Raw genomic sequence first — 11,153 nt, forward strand, 5'->3', positions numbered from 1 at the left:
ACACCCTCAGCCTTGCCCTGCCGGCAGGCCGTTCTTCGACGTTTTCACCCAGTTGCCCACCCCCACCCCACCGGGGCTGGCATGCTCCTCGTGGTTCATATAAGGGCCTGCCACAGGCCAAACATACCCTAGGCTGTGCTTTTGGGCTCCTGGACCCTGCTGCTGTTCCCTTCCTGGATGCCCATGGCCTGTGGGGGTTTCCCTTCACAGGATCCCCATCAGCCACTGACGTTGCACCTCCAAGAGCAGCAGGTGTCTCCGCAGGTCCGCCTGCCCCTGCCTGTGTCTGTGCTGGTTTTCCAGGGGCTGTGCCTGGACTTGCTCCGGCTGCTCCCCACAGCTGACCAGGGGACTCAGGTAACTAAGCCTGCCCCTCTGTTCGCAGCTTGGGAGCGCAGCCCTTCCTCCCGTGAAGGCTTCCACGTACGGTGGCTCCATATTCTAACTGATGACCCCTAGTCTTCCCTCGTTTCATGGTGAACCTTTGCCCGCATTCCCCACCTATTGTCATGGGGTTGATATCCACCGCTAAAGAGCCTCTTTGGGTCCAGATCAGGGAATGGGGCTCTTGCTGCGGCGGTTGCCCCCTCGCTGTTTGCTCTGCAATAGCCTTATTCCCAGGCACTTGGCCCTCCGGCCAGCGCAACATGTAGTCCACCCCTTCTGGGGTTATAGAGTCCAGCAGGACCCTGTCCACAGGCCATCTCCATATGGTGCTCAGCCCCTCCTTGGGCTTTAGGCCACTATCCCCATGGCCGGCTGGGGAGCCTGGGCCTGCGTGCTACCCCAGGTTCCAGCCCAGGGACCCTACAACAAGCAGCCCAGGTCTACTCAGTCCTCGGGTTACCAGGTGTCTGGTTTTTGACTGGAAAGTCTGGTCAAAAGGAGATGCATGAAGTGTCCAGGCAGTTATGCTGACCGGACACCAAATGTCCGGTTCCCGCAGTAAATGCCATTGACCTCCGCCACTGGGAGGGTGGGAAGAGCAGCTGCTGCTGGAGGAGGAGGGATGCTGACAGTGCCTGGCTTTTGAGGAGCAGGGTCGGTAGTTGGGTTTGCCTCCCGTGAGGGCCCGTCCTGCCTTCTCAGCCTCCCGGGACCTTGGCTCTCTCCCCGCCATGCCCCAATTGGGCAGGCAGGTAGGCTCTGCATCAGCTCCTCCCAACCCAGCTCTGCGGGCGGCAGGTGAGTCCTGGTGTTACCCACACAAAATTCTCTGTTACTCGCACATTCTAGGGGCACCCACCTTTACCCAGTTCCTAGGGCTCAGAGTGTAGCCCTCTTAATTTAGGCACCACCCTTTCCCAGTTCCTAGGGCTCAGGCGTAACCTTACTTTTTGCGGGTTTATGGGATCTTTTACCAGTGAAAGAGCCTTACACACTAATATCCTTATCCTCTATTTATTAACAATCACCAAAAACAGACTGCACAGGCTACAGATACAGTGCTCACCACTCCCAATAAGACACATGAACTTTTCTTGATGGCCAGTCAGGATCAGGTTATCTGGGGAACTCCCACTTTTGCATGGTGTGGCTGGCAGGGTGTTGAGGTCTGGGAACTCTGTTCTTGGGGCTGTGTCCTGGAGTTGGTTCCCAAAGAACTTCCGTTTGGACCCCAGTTTATATAGTGAAATTTGAGTCCTGCTTAGCTATACCTTAACCAATCATTTTACTAAAAAATTTTCTAATCAATTCTAACATAATGTGAAACAATTCTTCAACCAATCATACCCTGCCACCTTCATTGATTTACACTTAGCAAAATTAGTTATGCAACAGACAGAAACAATAAAAAAACCAAACAGAGACCATACTGATAAACAATAGAGAAGTGAAGACCATAAACACAAAACAATAAAGAAATGAGGATTTCACAACCACGACTTGTTGAAACATGATTTCTTGCCAGACAGAATGCCAAAAAACAACGTTTTCTTTAACCACCTTAAGATTTTTCTTTATCTGGTGATGATAGGTACTATTAGGACAGGATCACCTTCTTAACAGCCCAATATTACTGTGTCAGGCTTCTCCCTGGGGTGCCACCTGGAACTGGAGTACCACTGAGCCCCCTGACCCATCACCCTTCTCACACTGTACTGCTGTGACAAGCTGCAAAGCCCTCCAGCCTGCACTTTCACCAGCATTCACACACAGAGCTGCATTTACATGCAGACTCTGACAAGCCCCTACATAAAAAGGCTACAGCCAAGGCAACCCCCAGGTCCCCAGGCATACACCACCTCTGGAGTATAAACCCAAAATTATACTATCTTGCACTGCAGAGGGAACTGTACAGCATAAGCTCATAAAGTTCACCCCCTCCCGCAATGTGGAGAGGAATATGCAACAGCCTTTGACCCTTGGGTTATGATTCCCACACACTTCACTCCAAGTCATTGGTTTAGATAAAGCAAAAACAAGTTTATTAACCACAAAAGATAAATTTTAAGTGATTATAAGTAACACTGCGAGTTTGTCACAGAGGTCACAGATTTCATGACTTTCTGTGACCTCCGTGACTTTTGCAGCAGCCGGTGCACCTGGCTCAGGAGCAGCTCAGGCAGCCACTGCACCCGTCGCACTGGCTGCTGCTGGGACAGCCTCAGGCCACCCCCACCCCAACCCAGCAGCAGAGTTTGGGTGTGGGAGGGGGCACGGGGTTGGAGCACAGGATGGGGTGAAGCAGGCTCTGGGCAGTGCTTAACTTGGGGCACTCCCTGGAAGCAGCAACATCCCCCTTGCTCAGCACCTCGGTGGAGGCAGTTCCCAGCCAATGGGAGCTGCAAAGCCAGCGCTCTGGGCTGGCCACGCCTACACCTGAGCCTCCTCTGCTGCTGTTGGGGAGCGGGAGGCATGGAGCCAGGTAGGGAGCCTACTATCCCCACCAAACCCCACCCCGCAGCACCAGCGGGGGTCCCAGGCCACATGCCACTGCCCACCTCCTCCCCAGCACCAGCGGGAGTCCTGAGCCAACCCGCCCACGTGCCACTGCCGCCTACCCGCCCCAGTCTCCAGGCTGCCCTCTCCCAACACCCATGGTGCCCCCGGGCAGCCCCCCGAAAGTTTTAGCCAGGGGTATATAGGAAAAGTCATGGATGGATCACGGGCCACGAATTTTTGTTTACTGCCTGTGACCTGTCTGTGACTTTTACCAAAAATACCTGTGACTAAAATGAAGCCTTAATGATAAATGATAGCAAACAAATCAAAGCAGATTACCTAGTAAATAAACAAAAAATGCAAACTAAGCTTAATATACTTGCGATGGGCTGGACTAGGCCCTGAGGCCCCCTGCTGGAGGCCTTGTGGCCCTGCCACACCCCGCCCCAGAAAAGGGCAGTATAGAGGTCCTCCAAGCTGCCTAGAGTGGCTGTGTGGGAAGCAGCCAATCAGGGTCCAGCAGGTCAGTATAAGAAGAGCTTCAGGGCCCCTGCAAGTTCAGTTCCTTGCTAGAGCTGGAGGAGGGTGGCTGCTGGTCCAGGCTGGCTGCTGGGACTCTGCCAGGACAAGGCCCTGAAGCAAGGGGGAAGCGGTCCAGGGATTTATAGCAGTAACATAGTTTATTTAAGGGGACATTATGGATGGCTGCTATCTATAAGGTCCATGGGCTGGGACCTGGAGTAGAGGGTGGGCCTGGGTCCACCACTGACCACTAGGAAAGTGGCCTGGACTTTGAGGCACCCAAGAAGGGGAACTGACCTGTAGTGGCCCAGCTGAAGAGCTGGGGCCTGAAAGGCCCTGAGAGGGTGAAGACACTGCCTCCCACTGTTCTAGTCCAGAGCAGGGAGAAACTGAAAGACTCCTGTTGGACTTGTTGCCGGCACCCAGTGCCGAGAGGCTGAACAACAGCTTGAGTGGTTCGTTACCTGGTGTGCTACACCCAATAATCACAACGGGGTTGTCAAGGTTCCTCCCCCACTCTGAACTCTAGGGTACAGATGTGGGGACCTGCATGAAAAACCTCCTAAGCTTATCTTTACCAGCTTAGGTCAAAACTTCTCCAAGGTACAAAATATTACCCCCGTCATCCTTGGAATGGCCGCTACCACCACCAAACTAATACTGGTTACTGGGGAAGAGCTGTTTGGACGCGTCCTTCCCCCCAAAATACTTCCCAAAACCTTGCACCCCACTTCCTGGACAAGGTTTGGTAAAAAGCCTCACCAATTTGCCTAGGTGACTACAGACCCAGACCCTTGGATCTTAAGAACAATGAACAATCCTCCCAACACTTGCACCCCCCCTTTCCTGGGAAATGTTGGATAAAAAGCCTCACCAATTTGCATAGGTGACCACAAACCCAAACCCTTGGATCTGAGAACAATGAAAAAGCATTCAGTGTTTTACAAGAAGACTTTTAATAAAAAAATAGAAGTAAATAGAAATAAAGAAATCCCCCCTGTAAAATCAGGATGGTATATATCTTACAGGGTAATTAGATTCAAAAACATAGAGAACCCCTCTAGGCAAAACCTTAAGTTACAAAAAAGATACACAGACAGAAATAGTTATTCTATTCAGCACAATTCTTTTCTCAGCCCTTTAAAGAAATCATAATCTAACACATACCTAGCTAGATTACTTACTAAAAGTTCTAAGACTCCATTCCTGTTCTGTCCCTGGCAAACACAGCATACAGACAGACACAGACCCTTTGTTTCTCTCCCTCCTCCCAGCTTTTGAAAGTATCTTGTCTCCTCATTGGTCATTTTGGTCAGGTGCCAGCGAGGTTACCTTTAGCTTCTTAACCCTTTACAGGTGAGAGGAGCTTTCCCCTGGCCAGGAGGGATTTCAAAGGGGTTTACCCTTCCCTTTATATTTATGACAGGGGTGGAGAAGCAGAAAAGTTTATTTGCAGCTGCAAAAAGGTACAGGGAGAATAAAATCTCAAATCCTGCACAACAGAGCAGGAAGTTACACAGGCTTTTATACATCCTTTTTTCCAGCATACTTATCCAATAGCAAGCTGCTCCAAGTATCCATATAGCCAGCCAATCCAGTTCCCAGCTAGTTCCCTGATTTTTTGTATCATTTGTTAAACTATACATAAAGCTGCTTTATTCAGCATTGTTTTTTCATATCTCCCCTGTTTGGCCTTGCTTAGTTTCAGGCAGTCTGACTCTGCAACATACTGTTGCAGATTCTTAGCATAACTGCTATGTGTGCCTCCAGGCGGGGGGGCCAAGGACACTTGGGCCTAGCACGCAGAGCTGCTGTGAGTGCCTCCAGGCAGGAGGGGGTGGGGCAAGGACACAGGGGCCTAGTGCGAGGGGGCTTCATCGACACTTGTGGTCTTCCATCCCCTCGAGTTACCTAGTGGCCATGCCCCAGTGTTCCCAACAGACTTGTACCCTGAAAAGGGGTTTGCGTTGCTTTTATCCCAAACAGACTGTGTATAACTTGGCCGGAAGGCTGAGTCACTGAAGATCCCCCCACAAACAGGAAGTGTGGACTTGGCTGGGGGTGCTCGCAAGAGGTGAGTGTGACCCTGTTATAATACTAAATAGGATACAAATTAGCAGATTCTCACCCTAACTGATGGTACAGACACACTTGTAGCTTGTGCCTCAAGGATCTACAATTGCTTTGCAGCTTGGAATCTCCAGGTGTTTCATACACAGGCTGGAAATCCCTTAGCCTGGGTCCAGCACTTCCTCCAGTTCAGTTTTTGTTCCTCACATGTTCCCCAGAGTCCTCTTGTGTGGGGAGTAAAGAACTCCAGATGTCACTCCCTGTCTTATATGGCTTTTGCATATGGCAGGAACCCTTTGTTCCAAAGCTTGGTTCCCAGACCAATCAGTGGAATAATCCTGACATCCCAAGATGGAGTCCAGCATCATGTGGCCTGATCACATGTCCTTGTAGTGTCATAGCAGCCATCACTCGCAGGCTGTTTGGAGTGTTCTCAGGAAGGCTCATCACCAGGTGAGGGATGAGATTCTCCTCAGGTCTGTTCTTCCTAATGGCCCATCGCCCTGAATAGGCCCTTCCCCACCCATTATCTAGACTGAAAGCATCTTGTTACCTTGGGTAGTGTCCACTAGACTACATTTGAAATACAGATACATAGTCAATATTCATCACTTCAGATACAAAAATGATACATGCATACAAATAGGATAATCAAATTCAGCAAATCATAACCTCTCCAAGGACACCTTACATGACTTGACTTGTACAAATGCATCATAATTATGTCATAATCCTGTCATACTATCACCATGGAGAATGAGGTGCAGTGTCACAATTACGTTGTTTTAATGTAATTTGCTGATTTCCTAATAGGGCTGCAGATAAAGGTCTCGGACCATACAATATGGCTACAGGAAAAGGCCTTATCCTTATGGTGGGAGAGGGAGGACCAAGTGACGGGGGAGCGAGCGACAGGAGGGGGAGGCCTGTACCAGCCAGTTTTGAAAAATTGGAAAGTTGGCAACCTTGCTCAGTCCCTGTCCCTGGTGCTGTTTCCCTGGGTTCCTTCCTTCCTACCCAGCCTCTCCATCTTCTCTTACCTGGCTCTAGGTGTACCTCAGGAGATGCTCTGCTCCCCGGGGCTCTCTTGCCAGCTCCTTGTTCCAGGGCAGGCTCTTAGGGCTTAGACCCGGTCTACACTACAGAGTTAGGGTGACGTGCTTACATCAACCCAACTCCATAAGCGTCTACACTCCAATGCTGCTCCTGTCCATGTAAGCATAGGCGCCGACTTCTCCTGGCGCCCATGGGTGCTTGGACACCCACCCCCCCCGACTCTGCCCCTGCCCTGCCCCCATCCCACCCCTTCCCCAACGTCTCCACCCCCTCCCTGCCCCTATTCCGACTCCTTCCCTATATCCCTGGCCCCGCCTCCTCCCCCAAGCGCACCACGTTCCCACTCCCTCCTGGAGCTTGCTACAGCTGTTTGGCAGCAGCAAGGGCTGGGAGGGAGGAGCGGAGACAAGGCATGCTCAGGGGAGGAGGTGGAGGCTGAGGAGGGGGGTGGGGAGCTGGGCTGCTGGTGGGTGCAGAGCACCCACTAATTCCCCCCGACCCCCCAGGTGCTCCAGCTCCAGAGCACCCATGGAGTCGGCGCCTATGCATGTAAGTAACTCACTGCACTGCTCAAGAACTCCACCTCGGCGAGGTCAGGTTTTTGAAACCTTGGATCATTTTTGTTGCGCTTCTCTGGACTCTCTCCCATTTTCTTCCAACATCACAGCATCCAGCCGAGGTCCTACAGGGCTGAGTAGAGCAGGCAACTACCTCCCGTGTCTTGATACACCCTAGAGTGATATTCGCCTCTTTCCCAACAGCATCACACTGTTGACTCCTAGTCAGTTCAGCTCCATTATAACCCCCAGATCCTTTCCTGTGGTACCCCTGCCTAGCCAGTTAGTCCCCGTTTTGTAGTCGTGTGTTTGAGCGTCCCTTCCAATGTGCAGTACTTTGCACTTGTCTTTACTGAATTACATCTGACTTTATTTCAGACCATTTCTCCAATGTCTCAAGGTCACTTTGAATTTGAATACTGGCCACTGAAGTGCTTGCAACCCTCCGGGCTTGGGGTCGCCAGCAGCGTTTATAAGCGTACTCTCCATTCCCTCCTCCAAGTTGCTAATGAAAATATTGAATAGTACGGGATGCAGGACGCCTAGAGACACCTTCCCAGTCTGACACCACACAATTGACGACGACTCTTTGAGTAAGGTCTTACAAACGGTTGTGTACCCACCTTATAGCAATTTCACCTAGGCCACATGGCCCTACTTTGCCCTTGTCAAGGTTCCTTCCCCGCTCTGAATTCTAGGGTACAGATGTGGGGACCCGCATGAAAGACTCCCTAAGCATATTCTTACCAGCCTAGATTAAAAACTTCCCCAAGGTACAAACTTTGCCTTGTCTTTGAACAGTATGCTGCTGCCACCAAGCATCTTAAACAAAGAACAGGGAAAGAGCCCACTTGGAGACCTCTTCCACCCAAGCCCTACACCCCCTTTCCTGGGGAAGGCTTGATGATGATCTTCACCAATTGGTACAGGTGAACACAGACCCAAACCCTTGGATCTTAAGAACAATGAAAAAATCAATCGGGTTCTTAAAAGAAGAATTTGAATTAAAGAAAAGGCAAAAGAATCACCTCTGTAAAATAAGGATGGTAAATACCTTATAGGTTAATCCGATTCAAAACATAGCGAATCCCTCTAGGCAAAACCTTAAATTACAAAAAGACACAAACAGGAATCTACATTCCCTCCAGCACAGCTTATTTTACCAGCCATTAAACAAAAGAAAATCTCTCACATTTTCTAGCTAGATTACTTACTAATTTAACAGGAGTTGGAAGGCTGCATTCCTAATCTGTCCCTGGCAAAAGCATCACTCAGACAGAACCCTTTGTTTCCCTCTTCCCCCCCCCACCTCCAGATTTGAAAGTATCTTGTCCCCCCATTGATCATTTTGAGTCAGGTGCCAGCAAGGTTACCTGAGCTTCTTAACCCTTTACAGGTGAAAGGGTTTTGCCTGTGGCCAGGAGGGATTTTATAGCCCTGTATACAGAAAGGTGGTTACCCTTCCCTTTATATTTATGACAGCCCTAGAGAATGTCATGGGATTGTATCAAAACTGCACTAAAAGCAAGTCTCTGCTTCCCCCAGCCACTGGGCTGGTTACCCTGTCAAAGAAGGAAATTAGGTTGGTTTGGCATGATTCATAGGTGCCAACGTTTGGTTTTTTTTCCCCCAGGGCTGCCCCACCCCGAGGCCCTGCCCCCCACTCTGCACCCACCTCCCACCATTCTGCTGCTCTCCACCCTCCCTGAGCAGCCAAACAGCTGTTTGGTGGCACCCCTGATTAGCTGATATGGGGTGCTGCTAAACAGCTGTGGGTGCTGAGTCCCCATTATTTTTTCCATGGGTGGTCCAGCCACCGAGCACCCCTGGAATCTGCGCCTATGGCATGGTTTGCTTTTGACCAATCCATGTTGGCTGTAACTATCACTGAATTATCCTCCCAGTGTGAACAGGGTTTAATACCTGGAACAAGTTATCAGAGTTAGGTTGCCTGGTCTAGAATTCCTGGGGTCTTTGTTCCCCTTTGGAAGATAAGTATGATGTGTGTTTCCCTTCTCCAGTTGTCTGGGACCTGACCCACCCTCTAGGAGCTCTCCAAGAGAATTGCTAATGGTTCTGAGCCGGCTACGGCCAGTTCCTTAAATAGCCCAGGGTGAATTTTATCCAATTAAGGGATCTGGGGTGCACTGGGTTCAAGGGGCTCAGGGATCTGGGGTGCAGTGGGTCACTTCCCAGCAGGGTCAGGACCCTAGTAAACAGAGGGGGCTGGAGGCACAGAGATGGGGTTGCTCAAGAGGCTGTGTCAGAGCAGGCAACTGAGCCCAGGTCTCCCGAGGCTGGTGACCAAATGTAGAGGGGGCGTCTATGTCCATGAGGGGCTGATTCTGAAGTCCAGGACTGGGCTTAGCCTGGACATTGGGTTGAGCTGGGGGTTGGGAGATGCTCCCTCTCCGCAGCCAATGGAGCGTCTCAGCCACCCCTGTCAGGCGTGCATCCAGGTGTCCTTTTCGACTGTGCCCTGGCTGCCCCCTCATCCACCTGCCTGGCTCCATCAGGGCCCTGGGTGGAGTTTGGGGTGCCAGGATTGGGCAGTGCCCCATTCACCCCCACTGGAAGGTGCAGCCAAGCCCTTTGCCGAGGGCCAAACCCTCTAGACAGGTGCTGAGGTGTGGGCAGGCCTGGCTCTCCCAGTCTATGCACTGGGAGGGGGGAACCTCATCAGCTCCTTAAATTGGCAGCAGTACAGACCCCCCCAATCTCCCAGTGTAACACCTACCCGAGACCAAGCAGAGCCCCCTGAGGGCAGTGCTTCTGCCCCACTTTTCAGAGGGTGGCAGAGGCTCCCCCACCCTGGGTGCCCAGCTATCCTGTTTGTTGCCCTGTATGATGCCCAGCTCGTGGGATCCGGGTGTCAGGGCTTGGGTGCTCAGTGACAGGGCTGAGCCCCCTTCCATGGGGGTGGGGTGGTGGGTGGTTCTGGGTGAGTGGGAGCTCTCTGCACTCCTAAGATCCACCATTAGGTGGCGACCCCACACCAGCCAATTCCCAACACCTCTGTCACCGTGAGCAAAGTGTTGCCTCCCGTGGGAGGGTCCTGGGGGTGGGGGCTGTCAGCACCTCCTCTAGTGGCCCCTTTCCTCCAAGTGTCTCTTAGAGCTAATCAAAGGGCTGTGGGGTCTAGTGGTTAGAGCAGGGGGGGTCTGGGAATCAGGGTTCCAGGGCTCTTGCCCCAGCTGTGACACTGACGAGGCCTTTCCTGCGCCTCAGTTTCCTCCCCTACACTGTGGGAGCCATGGTAAAGTGCAGGCTGGGGGCTGTTGGGTCCTGCGCCCAAGTGAAATGGGTTGGGGGGGTTTGGTTTTCCACAAGTGTGTGGGCACGTGCACCACTGCTGCCCCCTGCTGGAGGGGGCTGGGCACTGCTGTTGCTGGGTGCAATAAGCTCCTGAGCAAAACACCCTTTTGAAACACTTAAAAACCCTGTTTAGTTTTTTTGTCCAAAGCTAGTTGCCAGGTGTGACCGGAATTTCTAAATCAGTTAGAGGCCATGAAACCTGCATTTTTCAGCAAATTTGCTAGTTGCCCAAAAAAGTCATCGTTCTCCCCCCGCCCCAGCTCTGACAGAGGGCTCTAGCCCTCTAGCCTGCCTCGGGCATAATGCAGGGCATCACATCTCACCCGGCCCCTCTGTACTGGGCCCAATCACTCGGGCTTGGCTGAAGCATCTTCTCCAAAGGAGCCAGACTGGCCTGGGACCACCTGGAGATGAAGCCTCCACCCTGGGCTAATCCCCCTCCCTAGTGAACAGCTGCAGCCCCCAGCCCTGGGCTCTTGTCCTGCCTCCCCTGGGTCCAAGAGCCCTTCAGGCCCTGGGGTGAGCAACTGGTTGCAAAACCACGCTCCGGGGGCCACTGTCAGCCAGGGATGCAGCGCGAGTGGGCCCCGCAGGGCTGTGGCGGGGTGCGGGGCTCCCCGAGAGGGTGAGGGCAGAGTGGGGAGTGTGTATAACATGCCCCAGGCAGCACCGTGCTGGGAGGGGCCTGAAGCACCATGGAGAACCTCAGGAGACTTCAAAATGATCCTGAGACATTGGAGAAGTGGT

Source organism: Lepidochelys olivacea, assembly GCF_965140295.1.
Source record: "Lepidochelys olivacea isolate rLepOli2 genome assembly, chromosome: 23".
NCBI classification, from domain to species: domain Eukaryota; kingdom Metazoa; phylum Chordata; order Testudines; family Cheloniidae; genus Lepidochelys; species Lepidochelys olivacea.